We start from the raw sequence: 17,015 nt of genomic DNA on the forward strand, positions 1-17,015 counted from the left end.
GAACCATAAAAACAACTTTCATTACAAAAATAGATAAACTATATTGTGGTTGCACGCAGGGTAATTTGGCCAGATTGAATACAAGCAAGGTCACTGGTAAGAGCCTTCAGGTCGCTTGATACGTTCAGGAAAGTGTAACAAAAGCAGAATTAGTGTTTTGATTATGAGGAAAAATGTTTTATAACATTAGAAAGAAGGTTTATTTTTAAAGCACATCTCAAATATCCTGTTGCAAGCACACCCTGGTCTATTTATAAAGAAGCAGAAATATGTTTTGGCACAAAGAGCAAGTAATAACAGAAAGATAATACAAATGTAAACACAATCTCAAAGCCATTTTTTCCACTTCTGTGTTGGAGATATAACATTCTGAACTCCCAACGTTCAAGCTTCCTTGCTGCATTTGCTTCCAAATAAATAATATTAACCCCTTAAGGACGCAAGACGGTTCAGGACCGTCATCGGCATTTTTGCGTTGCCGACCGACGACGGTCCTGAACCGTCCTAAATTTAAAATGTACTTACCCGATCGCCGTCGTTCCCCCGGCGGCGATCGGCGTTGCTCCCGTTGTGGGGAGACTGCCTGCAGCCCAGACAGTCTCCCCATGGCGGATTAGGACCCCTGGGGCCATGTGATCGCCCAACAGGGCGACCACATGGTCACAATAGGTGTCCTAGTCTCTGCCTGCAGGGGGACTGTCTGTGCTGACAGGCAGTCTCCCTGCAACTGTAAAATCATTAAAAAATTTAAAGTGAAAGGTAATAAAAAAAAAATATTATTATATATGTGTATATATATATGATATATAGACATATATTATACCTATATAATATATGTCTATATATCATATATATAATGTCATGCTAAGTGTATTTTTATATTAATATGTACATATATTAATATAAAAATACACTTATAATTAATTTACACACGTATATATATAATATATATAATAACTATATATATATTGTATATATATATTATTATAAAATACGAATAATAAATAATTTAAATTAAATTAAAAAAATTAAAAATAATAATAAAAATTAAAAAAAAAATTATATATCTATACGAAATGTTATTCTAACTGTATTTTGATATTAATATATATATATTTATATCAAAATACACTTAGAATGAAATTGTATATATATCTATGTATATATAAATAAATAAAAAGAATACGAACTATTCATATGTCCATATACAAAATGACATAAATAATTATATAAATATACACGTAGACTTCAAATATATAAATATGCATATATATTTAAATTCTACGTGCGTATTTATGTAATATTTTTACATAATTAAGTTATTTTATTGATTGCAATTTAAGGGACCTGCCTGCCAACCCAGGCCAAAAGTCTAGAGAATTTAATTTGCTAGCACTGTATTTTACCCTGTAACGTTCTACGACACCCTAAAACCTGTACATGGGGGGTACTGTTTTACTCGGGAGACTTTGCTGAACACAAATATTAGTGATTCAAAACAGTAAAACATATCACAGCGATGATATTGTCAGTGAAAGTGACTTTTTTTGCATTTTTCACACATAAACAGCACGTTTACTGATGATATAATTGTTGTGATACATTTTCCAGTTTTGAAACACTAATATTTGTGTTCAGCAAAGTCTCCTGAGTATAACAGTACCCCCCATGTACAGGTTTTATAGCGTTTTTGAAAGTTACAGGGTCAAATATATGGGTCAAATATTTTTACATTGAAAATGGCCAGGTTGGTTACGTTGCCTTTGAGAGCGTATGGTAGCCCAGGAATGAGAATTATCCCCATGATGGCATACCATTTGCGAAAGAAGACAACCCAAGGTATTGCAAATGGGGTATGACCAGTCTTTTTTAGTAACCACTTGGTCACAAACACTGGCCAAAATTAGCGTTCAATTTAGTTTTTTACTTTTTTCACACACAAACAAATATGAACGCTAACTTTGGCCAGTGTTTGCGACTAAGTGGCTACTAAAAAAGTCTGGACATACCCCATATTGAATACCCTGGGTTGTCTACTTTAAAAAAAATATGTACATGTGGGGTGTTATTCAGCGATTTATGACAGATAATAGTGTTACAATGTCACTATTGATACATTTTAAAAATATATGTTTTGAAACCGCAATATCCTACTTGTACTTATAGCCCTATAACATGCAAAAAAATAGCAAAAAGCATGTAAACACTGGGTATTTTTAAACTCAGGACAAAATTTTGAATCTATTTAGCAGTTTTTTTCATTCACTTTTGTAGATGAATAAAAGATTTTTCACATAAAAGTAAAAAAAATGTATTTTTTTCAATTTTTCATCATATTTTTTCATTTTTTAAAAATTAAATTACATGAGATTATATAAATAATGGTATGTAAAGAAAGCCCCTTTTGTCCTGAAAAAAACAATATATAATTTGTATATGAACAGTAAATGAGAGAGCGGAAAATTACAGCTAAACACAAACACCACAAAAGTGTAAAAAGATGCCTGGTCGCAAATGTACAACATCGCAAAAAAAGTCCAGTCCTTAAGGGGTTAATGTATATACTTATAGATCATATAGAGAGCAGCATAGCCAGAATTGTTTGGAAGGTACTATAAATCCACCTAAAGGAATAGACGTTTTGTAGATGTATGACAGAGAGGTTGAAAAACTTAAAGGGGTTTTATAGTCCTAAAAATAAGTTAATCATAATAACAGTTATATAGTATGAAATGCAGTTGCAGTTTCCTGATATTCATGAAAAATAATGCCAGAGGGACTATCCGTCTAGCGTGTGGAAAAGGCCGTAGCTGAGATAACCCGTAATGTAAAGAGAAATATAAATGGAAAAAAAAAGTTATTTAGTGTGAAGTGATACTTTAAAAAATAGATTTAAGTTACATCTACAATCAAAAAATTCTGAGCCAGTGAGAAAAATATACAGGGTTATTCAATATACCTAGAATTGTCGGGAATTCAAAGTCAATTTCAAATTTAAGGTAAAAAAAAAGCCAAACTGAATGCTTAGTTGACTTGGAGAATTCAACTACTTTAGCCTTAAGTTTACATTGAAATCGTGACAATTTTCACTTTAATGAATAATACTGACTATGAAAAAAATAGTTTTTGTTTCTTTCTAATTTTAATTATTTTTTATTTTTAAATATTTTAAATATATGTCATCGTGAATAAGGACTACATATTCTACTTTTATTGTATAAGACAAAATATATAAGTAACTAGTACATTTCCTGTCATTCATACATACGGAAATATCACATAAAAACAGGGCATTTCACAAAAGTTTTGGCAGGTCCAATTTTCCTAAATGCGTTGACGCCAAGCCGTGTGAGAATTCTACTTGTCTACATCACAGACACAAATTGGGCTCAATTTAACATAATTGGATATTTTTCAATTTGAGTTAATATTTTGGAATAAACTTTTAAAATGATGTCTTATGAAAAATATTTTAATCTTGTAATATTTTGATAGTGCCTTATACATTTATGTTTTTTGTATGTTTATGATATATTTTTTGATATTTTAATAGTTTGGAAAAAAATATAAAAAAAATGTATCCTAAAATATAAAATCATTTGGGAAGTTTATCCGAAAATATTAAATCAATCACAATGTACCATTCACAACTCTAGCCATTGTACTCCTGCAGATGCATTTTTATGTCAGCATTCTAATTTAATTCTTAACATTATTGGTGAAAAATGTTATACATCTTTAAGCTAATGTTGGGTAGAACATTGGCTTAAAGGGACACTAAACGCATCAGAAACAACTTTAGCTTACTTAAACAATTTTGATGCATAGATCATGACACTGCTGTTCACTGCTAAATTCTATGCCATTTAGGAGTTAAATCACTTTGTTTATGCAGCCCTAGTCACACCTCCCTGCATGTGACTTGCACAGCTTTCCTAAACACTTCCTGTAAAGAGTCATCTAATGTTTAAACTTCCTTTATTGTACAGTCTGTGTATTTTAGAATTTATTATCTCCTGCTCTGTTAATAACTTGCTAGAACCCACAGGAGCCTCCTGTATGTGATTAAAGTAAAAGTTACAGAGCAAGAGATAAAAGCATTTCAAGTAAGTTAATATGTGATTAAAAATTAAAAAAAAAAAATTTCATGCAATCTGTGTGAGTCAGAACCAGGGGAAGTGTGGCTTGGGCTGCATATTCAGAAACAATAGTTGTTTAATTCTTAAATGGCAGAGAATTGAGCAGTGAGGCTGCAGGGGCATAAGCTATACACCCAAGCTGCTTCATTAAGCTAAAATTGTTTTGGTGACTATAGTGTGCCTTTAAACATAGAGTACAATGGTAAATTGAATTCTGTGCAGTTCTGTGTCAGGATAACTTAATTTGGAGTTAAAGTATAGAAGAAAGAAGTTACACATGCCCTATTTAAAATATGACTCAGGATTGCTTACAGTTTTGAGTTATGTATGTCATAGGGATTGTTCAACCAGAGAGATAAGGCTGATGTCACAGTTATTGAGTGACATCATAAAGAGCCTATCACAATGAAAGCAGTTGTGCTGTGTATGTGAAGTCATTTTCAGTTGGATTGGTCTGAGGAAGATGTGTACATGACGAGCTGCAGTTAAGATCGTGATCTAGGATATCTTAGATGCAATTTCACAGGTAGAGCATTATGAAGAGCAAGGTAGGCATTTCAAACATTTCATTTTCTAATATTTGTGCTTATATCAGTATGAGTAAGGACATCGATAAAAGCGTATGAAGGTGGGATATTAGGGAGACTATCTGGATGTAAAGGAACTACAGTAAGTATAAATAATACGGTTACAATCGTGAATGTAAGTACGACATTTTGCACCTTTGTTGAAAGTTACTTGTACATGGGAATTACATGTATATTGACCCCATTATTAGGGGATATTAAACCAAATACCTACTATTTTCTCACACTGACAATAAATAATTTAGTTTTAAAATGCTTTTAGCAGTATTGGGAGTAAATGGGAAAATAAAGAAATACATACATACATGCATATGCCCATACTGGAAATAAATTACACTTTTTAGTATAAAACACATACAATCAATATTGTACATCTTAATTTCAAGGATATTTCACAGAAATACTGACATGCATTTGATTTGATTTTAGTCAAATGTAGTGAAAGGAGAGGTATAAAAAGGCAGGGTTGTTCACTAAAATGTGATTCGTCAGAGATTTAAAAGTGAATTCATTAAAAGTGAATACATTTTAGGGCAAAGGATACAGAAATGGAAAGATTCTTCAAGTCTGTTATGTTTTCACTTTATCTACTTAGCCTAACATTTGAAATTCAGTTTGAATGAATTTAGAATTCCTTACAATTCACAGTTTAGTGAATAACTTTGAAAGTGATAACTGGTGAATGTTCTTTCATCCTGAGTAAATTCTGCACATTCGTTAAGTAACTCTCTGTGTGAATAGATTAACTTTGGCTTGTTGGGCTCTTTATCAGTTTCAAAGGAATCCCCAAGTACCAGCATTCTGTATGTTTGGCTAAATGTTTATATAGAGATACATTAGGTTTTGCTGGATGTTTTTTTGCTCCACATTAGTACCGTACAGGATGTTAGGATTTAGATTTCTGGGAGTTGTAGTTCAGCTGTTAGATATACACAGCAGAAAGTTGGCAATTGAAATACAACTCCTAGAATCCATTGTTCATATTATTGTCATTTATGTAGAGCCAACATATTCTTCAGTACTTTACAATTATACAATGGGAATATCTGACAACAAGTCATTTACATGTGGAATATAGAGACAAGAGGCGAAGAAGGCCCTGCTAAATTCAGATTATAATCTATGAGAAGGGGGTAAAGACACACAAGAGAAATAACAGCATGTCAGCTGGGAGGAGGGATGGATGGATAAGATGCCATTGCTGAAATGAGCTAGTAAAAGTGGTGTGTGGAAATACCAAACAGTAACAGGAGAGAGAGTGAGCTGGGCTATGGAGGCAAGGGAACTGATGAGAGCTGTGAAATGAGAGAAACATCACCACAGGAAGATGGTAAACTTTCCTAATGAGATGTGTTTTTAGTGACTTCTTAAATAACTGGAGGCTAGGGGAGAGTCTGATGGCATGGGGTAGCCAATTTCAAAGGATGCGGGCAGCTATTTAAAAATCCTGCATATCAGAGTTGGCAATTCGGAAACGAGCAGATGTCAGGAGAAGGCCATTTGCAGAGCCAAGGGAATGAAAAAGTGCGTATTTGTCGAGTAGCGAAGAAATGTAGTGAGGAGTGGAGTTAAAGAGGGTTCTGTAGGTTTGTGTTATCAGTTTAAATTTGATTCTGTATTCTGCTATTCATTATGGTCCACATTGTGGTTCACGTGGGGGATGGAGACATTTAAACGACGACCCCAAGCAAGGTGGCTCCATTACCATTTGCAAATACATGCACTATGGAGCCTGAAGAATCTCCATATGTTGCTGGACTGTGAACTGCCCATGGAGGGCATAGGATGAGATGAGATGGGTGGTGAGACTCCTTGGGACTCATAGTCATTTACTTTTATTTTGTCTTCCTGTCTATGATTCTAAGGGGAACATGTCTTTGATTAACTTACTATACTCATCGGTTATTTCAGATTATTTGTGGTCCTGCTGATCTTTATGATCTTTATGTTACTTTACTGACCTCACTATTGATTATCAATCGTTCCCTACCCGGAGGAGCCTCCTGGGAGATAACACTGTTAATCTATTGACCATTTCAGCCCTCTTATCTATGCTATTGTCTCTTGAACTAGAAAGTTGCTTACCAGCATATTATAGCACAGTGTTTTATTTCTACTGTTATTATTCCTCCTATTTAGATATGTTCCTCTTCATAAACGTTCAGCTCCCAGCTAGCATTCTAAATATGGAAGCATAGCCTTATAATTTTATATGATATTTTATAATACTATTCTAGTGTGCCACTCAACTGTTTTTCTATGTAAGATATTGTGCTTGTCTATGAAGATGGGACACAGCAGGCTTATCTTATTGTACAGCGCTGTGGAATAAGCTGGCACAATATAAATCATAACCAATAATAATAATATGTCTGTTTCTTTATACACTGCAAAAATAAAGAATTAAAATAAAAACATACAAAAATGTGATCCTGAAGCGTACAGGAATCCAACGTAATGACTGGTAAAGGGATACGGTGTGGGAGTATTGGTCAGTCATGAGCCTGGCAGCAGCATTCATTACAGACTGTAGAGGGGCAATGCAGGTATTTGAAAGGTCAATGAATAGTGAGTTGCAATGAACAAGTCAGGAAGTGGTGAGTGCATGATTTAGCAATGCAGGCAATAATTATAAGGTGTAAGTTACAGGATTTGGAGACAGACTGGATGTAAGGAGAAAAGATAAGACCCAAGTAAAAAGTAACACTAAGGCAGCGAGCTTGGGGGGTTGGGATAATAGGTGTCCTATTGACTTGCAGGGAGAATGTTGGAGACAGACTTTTTGAGGGTGGCAAGATGAGGAGTTTGGTTACCTTGAATCACTGCTTACATGACAAGGACTGCTGTCAAACGTAAAGTAAGCATGTTTTGGTGAGAGCTCATTGCAAATCTTGCAATCTGGAGATCTACAGAAAATGCCTAAACTTCAATGTGACTTTTATTTTATTATTATTTATCCATGTATATATGTATATACATATGTGATTCATTTTCAAAAATGAAAAAGTTGAATCAATAATGTAATATTCTTTTAAAGATTTTGTTTTTTTATGATGTTAATATATTCTTTAAAATATCTCATCTATTATTTTGTTTAATTAATGTATATTTACAGGTTTGAAGAAATCTCTTGCCTATCTCTCGCACTCCCCATTTCTGACAGCCATCTTTATTCCCCTTGGGTCATAGTGTTGGTTATCCCAGCCAGTGTTCACTTTTTGCAACCATCATTAATACACTGAGTGCCAGGACATTTGCTTTTCTGTACTTTGGACTTGAGGTTATATCACCTTGGTCTGTGAGTCACCTAGGAGTGATCCTTACATAGTATGTTGGCAGACCCACGACACCAGGGATTATCAGATGCTCTGACGCCAATGTGTTGGCAATGGAGTCGTCATTTCGACATCATGTAGATTGCCCTTAGACCAGAGAGTGGGTGCTACAACAGCACAACACCCATGGACCTCTGAGAATGATGACAATATTCTAACAGCTCATAAAGCAAATACATTTTTAATTAATCAATTTGCTAAATTGTATATATACTGCTTGAGGAGCCGTTATATGTGAATGATATCCTGTTGTGACATTCAGTCAGGATCTCCTGTATAATTAATTAGAGAGGCTGGGGATGAGTTTATATCTTTATTTTATATTGAATATTATTATTATTTTATTATTTAAATAGCACCATCAGATTCTGTAGCGCTGTACAATGTGAATATAATGTTACAATGGGAGCAAAGGATTTAAAGGAGCTGCACTAGCCTCATTTCAAACTTATTGTCGGTTTCCACATTGAAATACACATGGAGTAACTAACCGGTATACATTGACTAAACAAAGTGTTCTAGAGAAGCATAATTGCAAAATCTAGGCCATAATAGACACATCTGAATAACTTTATTTTTTTTTCTTTATTATATAAGTTAGAAATGTTTTCCTATAAATTTACTGCTGCACTCCTTTACAGATTAATTGTAAATTTAGTAAATACTCCGTCCAAATGAATGCAAATGAGTGTGTGCTTATTACCCAGGTATTTTATAGTCCCAGCCAGAAGAGTCCAGTAAGCATACGAGTGGTTCACAGGTGTGCTTATAGTAGTTTTTATTTCACCATACTCACAAACTGAATGGATATAGATTCATCATTATCCTTTCTCTTATTACCACAAAAAGTGTGCTTAAACTGATGACAAGATTGAGCTATAGATAACAGAAAAAACACAATATAGTGCAGACAATCTGGATAGTGTAGTGTACAAAAAGGGATAATCGGGAGAACTCACATGGACGAGAGCCCTGTCATCCTTGGCTTTGGGTTTGAATAACTCCACTGGAGAGGGAAGTATCCCACACTGTGCTGACAGGATCTGGATGGTATGCTCCCAGTGAACAGATGATTATATGCAATACAGGACAGAGAGAGGCAGAAACCCCCAATTGAATAGTATATTTCTTAATTTATTATAAAAAAGGTTAAAAACTCGTACTTTGCAATTGGTGTGCATGCCAGTAAAAACTACCCACATACAAGCATGTAAGGACAGACTAAAACAACTTTCTCCATTCAATACAGTCACTTCCGAGTTTGCCAGTATCGATCACGTGATCTCTTCCGGGTCTGCTTCTCCTGTGACATTCCCATTACCCCTTATTGTACATTACACTATCCAGATTTTCTGCACTATAGTTTTTTCTGTTATCTATAGATCAATTTAGTCATCAGTTCAAGAAAGCTTTTTGTGGTAATATTATTCTTATCTGTGTATACATTTTTGTGTCACTGTGGTACAGTGCAGCTGAAATGAGTAACTCATCACCTCTATAGGGCTTATACACTTTTGGATCCTTTCTTTATGTCTGCATATTGTTTTCATTCGTGATAGTTTGTCGTTATGAGTCTATTTTTATCCCAGGAATGTCTGAATTAAGCCTCCCCTCCCTCCCACACTTTGATGAGAACTGCAGACTGCTGGAAGATCAATAACGCATTACAGCCTGTAAATTCCTTAATATACCAAATACCCTCTAGAAGAAATGTTGCAACATTTGCATAGTTTGGTAGCTCAGGAAAATATCCAACCCCACAGAGATGATCTAACCTCCCCCTTTCCCACCCCGAACACCAATGTAAACAATGTGTCGGGTGCAGTAAGGGCACACGTGTAAAATTCTGGGAGTTGTGCCAATTACCAGTGAATGTTGATCAGCAGTTACTCTAGTAAAAATGTAAGGGGAACTCCAGATATAAACCCTTTAAATGCATATGATAGTTGTTAACCTATAGAACTAGCTCTATGTTTTGTGTGGCATTCTTTGTATAATTCTTGCAAAAATGTTTTGTAGCATTCTGCATCTTACCCTTGCCTCTTCTGTTCCACTTGTCCCACTCTAAAATGCTTTATTCTTCTTTGTTCTCTGCATAGAGGTTTTACAGCTCCCTTTTTGTCCCCCACCCTAAAAAATTTTCACATGCAGGGCTGGACTGGCCCACCGCGATACCGGGAAATTTCCCGGTCGGCCACGGCACCTGGGGCTGGGATCCCCCGCCCTTGCACGCTACTTAATGAGACCGGGGGCCGGAATATCACATCATATTCTGGCCCCGGTCTCACTAAGCTTGGGAGCAGAGCAGAGCAGAGACAGCACAGTTCCCTATTCGCGCCTATTATTCTCGCAGCCAGCTGCCCGCTCTGCACGACCACCCAGCATGCTGTCCGCATCCATAATCTTCCAACTTGCCGCCCACCTGAACGATCCCCCAGCATGCTGCCTGCCTGCGCAATCCTCTGGCCTGTCGCCCACCAGGGCTGGACTGACCTACCGGGATACCAGGAAATTTCTGCACCTGGGACTGGGCAGAGCATGGAGGCGCTGAATGTAGATGCTGCACACTAAATTCTAGAAAAATGCTTCTGTACCTGGTAGTTCCGAGAAGTGGCCATCAGATCTTCAGAGGGTATCAGTCAAATCCTTGACAACTGGAATCTGAGCTTATAATTGCCCAATGAGGTTCTGTTCACTGGAAACCCAGAGATGTATTCTCTCTTTTCAGCTACCAGGCAAGGTGTAGCTCCACTGATGGTTACATCGTCAATGGCTGGCTCCAATTCAGCTTTCTCTTGTTGAACTTACATAGCAAGGACCTGAGATGCCATTGAGCCCATCTGACAAGTTTGGTGGTGGAAGCCAGGATTCCTAGTAGTTGCATCCACTTTCTTGCTGTTACTAATCGAAAATGAAGAAACTGGAAGAGAAAAGTTCCACAATCTGTGGAACTGTTCCTGAGATAGAATTCTCCACCCAGAAATGTCATCCTCTGAGTTGGTGTGAGACTGTTTTTCTTGATATTTATCAAGCAGCCAAACTTCAGGAGTTCTGAAAGAACTACATACCTCTGTGCGCCTGCCTTCTGTGGGTCTGAAGCTACCAGAAGTAGATCATCCAGATAATGGAACCAGGTGGTGTTTTGGACTCTCAATATCACTATAAGCACAAACAGTACCTTGATAAAAGGTTCTTGGGGCTGTAGTGAGGCCAAATGGTAGGGCACTAAATTGGAAGTTCTCTTCTGAGATAATGCTGATGATAAAGGGCTATCGGAATGTGATAGTAAGCATCCTTCAGATATATAGAGATAAGGAAATTGTTCTTCCAAATTGCTGGGGTTATGGATCTCATTGACTCCATCCCAAAGGCTCTGACATTAAGCCTTTTGTTGGCCCTTCTTAGGTCCAGTATAGGCTTCCATGTGCCTTTTCTTTTTGCACCAGAAGAGAGGTGAATATTGTCCCTGGAACCGCTCTTGTTATGGGACCTAAGAAAACCTCTTCGTACTGAAGGTTTCTACATATTAAAAACGAGAGAAAACTCAATGTATCTTTCCTGGTAAAATATTTTATAAATAATATTCCTTCAGTGCTATACCTTCAGACACTACAGTGTCTGAAGAAAACTCCAGTCTATATCCCATCTGGATTATGGATACCACCCAAGTCTCCAGAATGTGGCAAGACCAGGTATGTCTGATCAGAAAATGTAAGGCTCCTAGTGCTGGAGGACAGACACAAGTTAATTGCTGAAAGCGAAATTACTGCTTCATATCTCTATTCAAGAACCTTGAAAGGCAGGTTTACCAACTGATACGCGTTACCTCTGGAGTATTCCCTTCAGGGTTAGTAACTCCATGTATCTTAGAAATGCTGGTCACATGAGGTTCTCCTATCTGACCATGAGGAGCTGGGTTTATTGGATCTTCAGTCCTGAGGTACAAATACCTTGCAGCCCTCAGCCGCCTTTTTAATGGATTTATCCAAAGTTTCCCAAACATCAGCTACTCTTCAAAAAGAATGGTGTACATGGCAGACTTGGAGGATGAGTCATCATCCCAGAAACAGAACCACAATGCTCTCCCAGCTGCTATAAATAAAGCCATTTGTTCGAGAGAATACCCCAATTATATCTTTAATCACACTTTTCATGGCTCTAGAAACAGCAGTGAAAGCTAGAGCTGCATGACATCCTGCATCGGCAGGCGTATAAATTTGGACAGGTCTGCTTCCACTTTTGATCCACAGGCTTGTTGTCAAGCGGTAGCATTGTCCCACAGGCTACCCTGGAAATAGGTGCATCCACCTTAGGGGGTGTAGTCCAGGGGGTAGAAGTACCTTCCTCAATAGGGCAAAGTTTGGCTTCTTTTTCTTACCTCTAAGGCCTCTAAAATACCTTGGAACTTCCTTTGTAAGTCACGCCCGCATGTCATGCGGCTGCACAGGTATAGGTGATGCTGAAGCGGCTACCTTCTGGAGACAGTCAGTGCATAACTGTTTTCCTTCCACTGCTTTCCCATCATAACCAGAACATGGTGTAGATTCAGACAATACCTTGCAACTTCCTTTGTAAGCTATGCCAACTAGGCATGTGCATGGGGAAAATTTTCGGTTCGGTTCGGCATTCCGAAATTCGGGATTTCCGCAATTCGGGACTTCGGCAATTCGGCACTTCAAGACTTCGGAACTTTGGCACTTGAGCACTTCGGAACTTCGGCACTTCGTAAATTCGGCAACTTCGGCACTTTGGAACTTCGGCACTTTGGTACTTCTATTGCAGCCGCTTAGTAGATAACTCCCTAATTCCCACGGTATTAGGGAGTTATCTACCAAAAGGTTTAAAGACCTAAATTGGTCTTTCAGTCAAATTTACTAATACTAAGTAAAAATGACTTAGTATTAGTACATTTTGCCCCTACTCGCTATACCGCGAGTAGGGGCATGTCTATTAAACAGTGAGCAGCCTTTGGCGAAGTGCGAGTGGGGGCTTTTAAACTAAAGGGGGGACCTATTGCCCCCCCCAGCCCCCACTCCTGAGCGGAAGGTGGGGGCCCTAAAGTAAAATGATAGGGGGGGACCTATTGTCCCCCCCCCGGCCCCCACCCCTGAACAGTGGGTGAAGCCCAAAATACTAATAAGGGGGGGGACCTATTGTCCTCCCCCTGGCCCCCTACCCCTGAGCGGCGGGTGGGGGCCCTAAATTGGAATAAGGGGGGGACCTAATGTCCTACCCCTGGCCCCCACCACTGAGTAGCGGGTGGGGGCCCTAAATACTAATAAGGGGGGGACCTAATGTCCTCCCCCCTGGCCCCCACCCCTGAGCTGCGGGTGGGGGCCCTTAATTGGAATAAGGGGGGAACTAATGTCCTCCCCCTGGCCCCCACCCCTGAGCGGCGGGTGGGGGCCCTAAAAACAAATAAGGGGGGGACCTAAGGTCCTCCCCCCTGGCCCTAAAACAAATTTTGTCATCCCCCCAGGTGACTAGGGGTCCCCAAACCCCTAGTCACCTCCCCCCCCAAAAAAAAAACTTATCCCCCTAAGGATAATGAGGGGGGACCTTTAACTAAGTACCTGTAAAAAAAAATAAAACTTACCATTCGATGTTTTCTTTCTTTTAAAATCGTTTTTTTCAGCCCCAAAAAGGCTAAACAAAAAACCATAATAACCGACTGTGACGAGAGCAATCTCGCCACATTGCATTGGAGAAGCCTGGCTGCTCGCCTGCTGCCTTTGGACTATGGCCCTGATTGGGCCCTTTAAAAACAGTATTCGGCCATACCAGAGTGTATTCTGGCCCTTTAAATACAGTGGGGTCATTTGGTACTTGCCCTGTGTGAGCTGTGGTAACCCAGATAGCTATGCCATGGAGCCTATTCGTGTGATTAAAGACTTTGGCTCTATGGCGATTAAACTGTATTCGGTTGGTCTGAGTGCCATTCACCTAATAATGTGCACTCAGACCTGAGCTATCTGGGGATATGTGAAATGTCTGTGTGTTATGTGTAAAATGTGACTTTATGTATTTTAAAGAGTTTTATGTTGTTTTGCAACCATGTGGTTAATGGAGTCTGCCTCTAGTCCTGGATAATTGGATTGCTTCTCCAATTATCTCCAGGGCAGAAGGGATGAAACCAGGATGCATTGTAGGGATGTTTTTTTGCCATGCTGCCAGGGGTTTTAAAAGATACTTTACTAACTTTGAACCCCTGGTCTGATTCATGCCAATTTTTAATATGTGGTTCCCCTGAATGGATTGATTGTGGATATGGATTTTTATGTGAATGTGATTTATGGTTTTAGAGTTATGAAAGTTGGGTAAAAAGTATGTTTTAACTGTATGTATAATGGGATTATGTGTCACACTAAGGGGAGGGGATGTGTGGGTTGCACCCGTGATACTATTGGTTATTTTATGCCTCCCCCTGGGTGTGGCCTGTATGTGTTCACTTGTAATAAAAACCAGGCTGGGTGTGCCAGCACCTCAGACCACTGCTTGACCCTCAACACGGAGCCTTGTCTCGTTCTTGGGGGGATTCACTGTATGCTGTTGGAGATCGATTGCTAGGAGTGTAAGCTGATGTCTGCTTTTCCTGTTCGTCTGCTAGCAGCTATTCGTGAGGTTCTAGTTTGGAGTGCTATTTTGTATCCAGTTCTGGAGTTTGGTGTTCTGCAGTAGCTGTGCCTGTCTCTCAGAAAGGGGCATATCGCCTAAACGGATTTTAACCCCTTGTCTGCTGAAACGGTCCGTTACAATTGGTACCCGAGGTAGAGGACCTCATAGACTGGTCCTGGGAGGACCCCCTGCAGGCAGGTGGAGATGGGACCGAGATCTCTCCACCGGCCCTACAGGGATGCTGGGCAACCGGCCCAGATCCCCAACTAGAGCTGGAGTTACAGAAAGTGGAGAGCATCGACCTCCCCCCCAGCAGCAGCCGGAGTACCAGGGGGAGGTAAGTGATATTTCTCCTCCCCAGTCAACTCCTTTGTTCCCTGACCCCCCCAGCAGAAGAGCTGGCAACTGGGCAGAGTGCCGCTGGCCTCTGTCCCCCCTTGTTTCCTTCCCCTGAGCCTGACTTTCTACAGGCTGCCCCAGCGGAAGAGCTGGCAACTGGGCAGAGCGCCGCTGGCCTCTGTCCTTCCTTTTTTCCTTACCCTGAGACTACCCCAGCTCTGACCCCGGAGAAGAGCACATCGGGCATCTGGCCCCCAAGTACTCACAGCCATTTGCCCAGCAAGGCCGAGGGTGCCACAGTTTCACCCCACAACTTGGGACCTACAGGCCAGTATGACTTATTGTGGGGGGGGGCTATTCTGTGAATTCTTTATTGTGGGGGGGCTACACTGCTAAATTTGTTTTGTGGGTTAGACCCTCTGTGAACTATGTACCGTGGGTGGGCCATTCTGTGAATTCTTTATTGTGGGGGGGCTACACTGCTAAATTTGTTTTGTGGGTGGGCTACTCTGCTAATTTTGTTTTATGGGTGGGCTGCCCGACTAATCTAGGTACTGACCGGCAGAAGGTCAGGTACCTGGTTAGTCTACCCCCGAATGGGAAGATATGTAGCGAAAGCCACTTCGCCACTGTGTTTTGGAGGGGGCTGTTTGCCCGCCTCTTACCCTGTGACTACGGTCCCTGGGCGATTTGGCCCTTTATGCACGGTATTTGGGCATACTGTGGGTTATTGGGCTGCCCCAGGATTATGGGCCCTCTCATCAGCCCATACGAAACTTAAACCCCATGGCGTTTGAACTGTGTTTGGATATGTTGAGCGCTCAGATCCAAGCCATCTGGGGATGGGTTGAATGTGGGGGTTCTGTTTAGTATAACAGGAGTTATGTATTTTTATGTCTTTTGGTGGTTGCTGGTAACATGTGCTTAATGGAGGCTGTGTTTGTCCCTGGATATAATAAAATCAGCTTCTCCATTGTCTCCAGGATAGAGGATTCTGGGGAACTAGATTGAGCTGGAAAAACCATGCTTCCAGAAGGTCAAATGCACATTTGTACTAACTTTTGAACCCCTGGTCCAATTCGTATGATTTTTGAGTATGTTGTTCCCCCGAATGGATTGATTGTGAATATGTATTTTTATGCGAATGTGATGTATATTTTGGGAGTTATGAATGTTGTGTGAAAACTGTATTTTCCCTACCTATGATAATTGTATTTTCCTGTGTGTACAGATAATTAGTTTACAGGTAGAGGGGAGGGCTATGTGTGGGATGTAACTATTGTGTGATTGGTTAATGTACGTTACTGTGTGTGTCTCTCCCCTTCATGGGAGCACCTAATAAAAAGGGCTGCAAGCTAGCAGCCAGAGAGTTCTATTTTTACCCTCAACTTGAGTCCTGTCTCTTATTGGGGGAATCTGCTACAAGGGATTGCTATGCTAGGCATATTCCCTTGCTATAATCACTGAGCTCTTGTAAGAGCTTGTTCCTGCTTCGTTCTGAAGGGAGATAACTGCAGCCTGCGGTGCTTATGGTGTCTGGTGGAGTGCTTGGAGTCCTCTGGAAGCGCTAGGAGCATCTTTCAACGGAGGTACCCAGTCGGGGTGCCAGGCGATCCGTTACACCGACGCAATTGTCTAAGAAAAAAAAAAACGAGCGCAAAAAAAAATAAAAAATCTTCACCCGGCGAGGGCTCCACGCAGACTGAGCTCTGCAGGGCAGGGGAAGGCTTATAAAACCTTGCCCCGCCCTGCAATTAGGCTCAGAGCACTCTGATTGGTGCGTTTAAGCCATCCAATCAGAGTGCTCTGACAGGTAAATGAAGAGACTGACAGGTCACATCACAGCACTCTGATTGGTTGGTTTTATACAGCGTGGGAAAGTTCTTTGGAATTTTCCCACGCTATGTAATTTGACTCATAACTCTCTGATTGGTTACTTAATCCACCAGAGTGTTATGAGTCAAATTGCACAGCGGTGGGGGCCTGGGGAGGACATTAGG

The sequence above is a fragment of the Pelobates fuscus genome, chromosome 4 (genome assembly GCF_036172605.1).
Source record: "Pelobates fuscus isolate aPelFus1 chromosome 4, aPelFus1.pri, whole genome shotgun sequence".
Taxonomy (NCBI): Eukaryota; Metazoa; Chordata; class Amphibia; order Anura; family Pelobatidae; genus Pelobates; species Pelobates fuscus.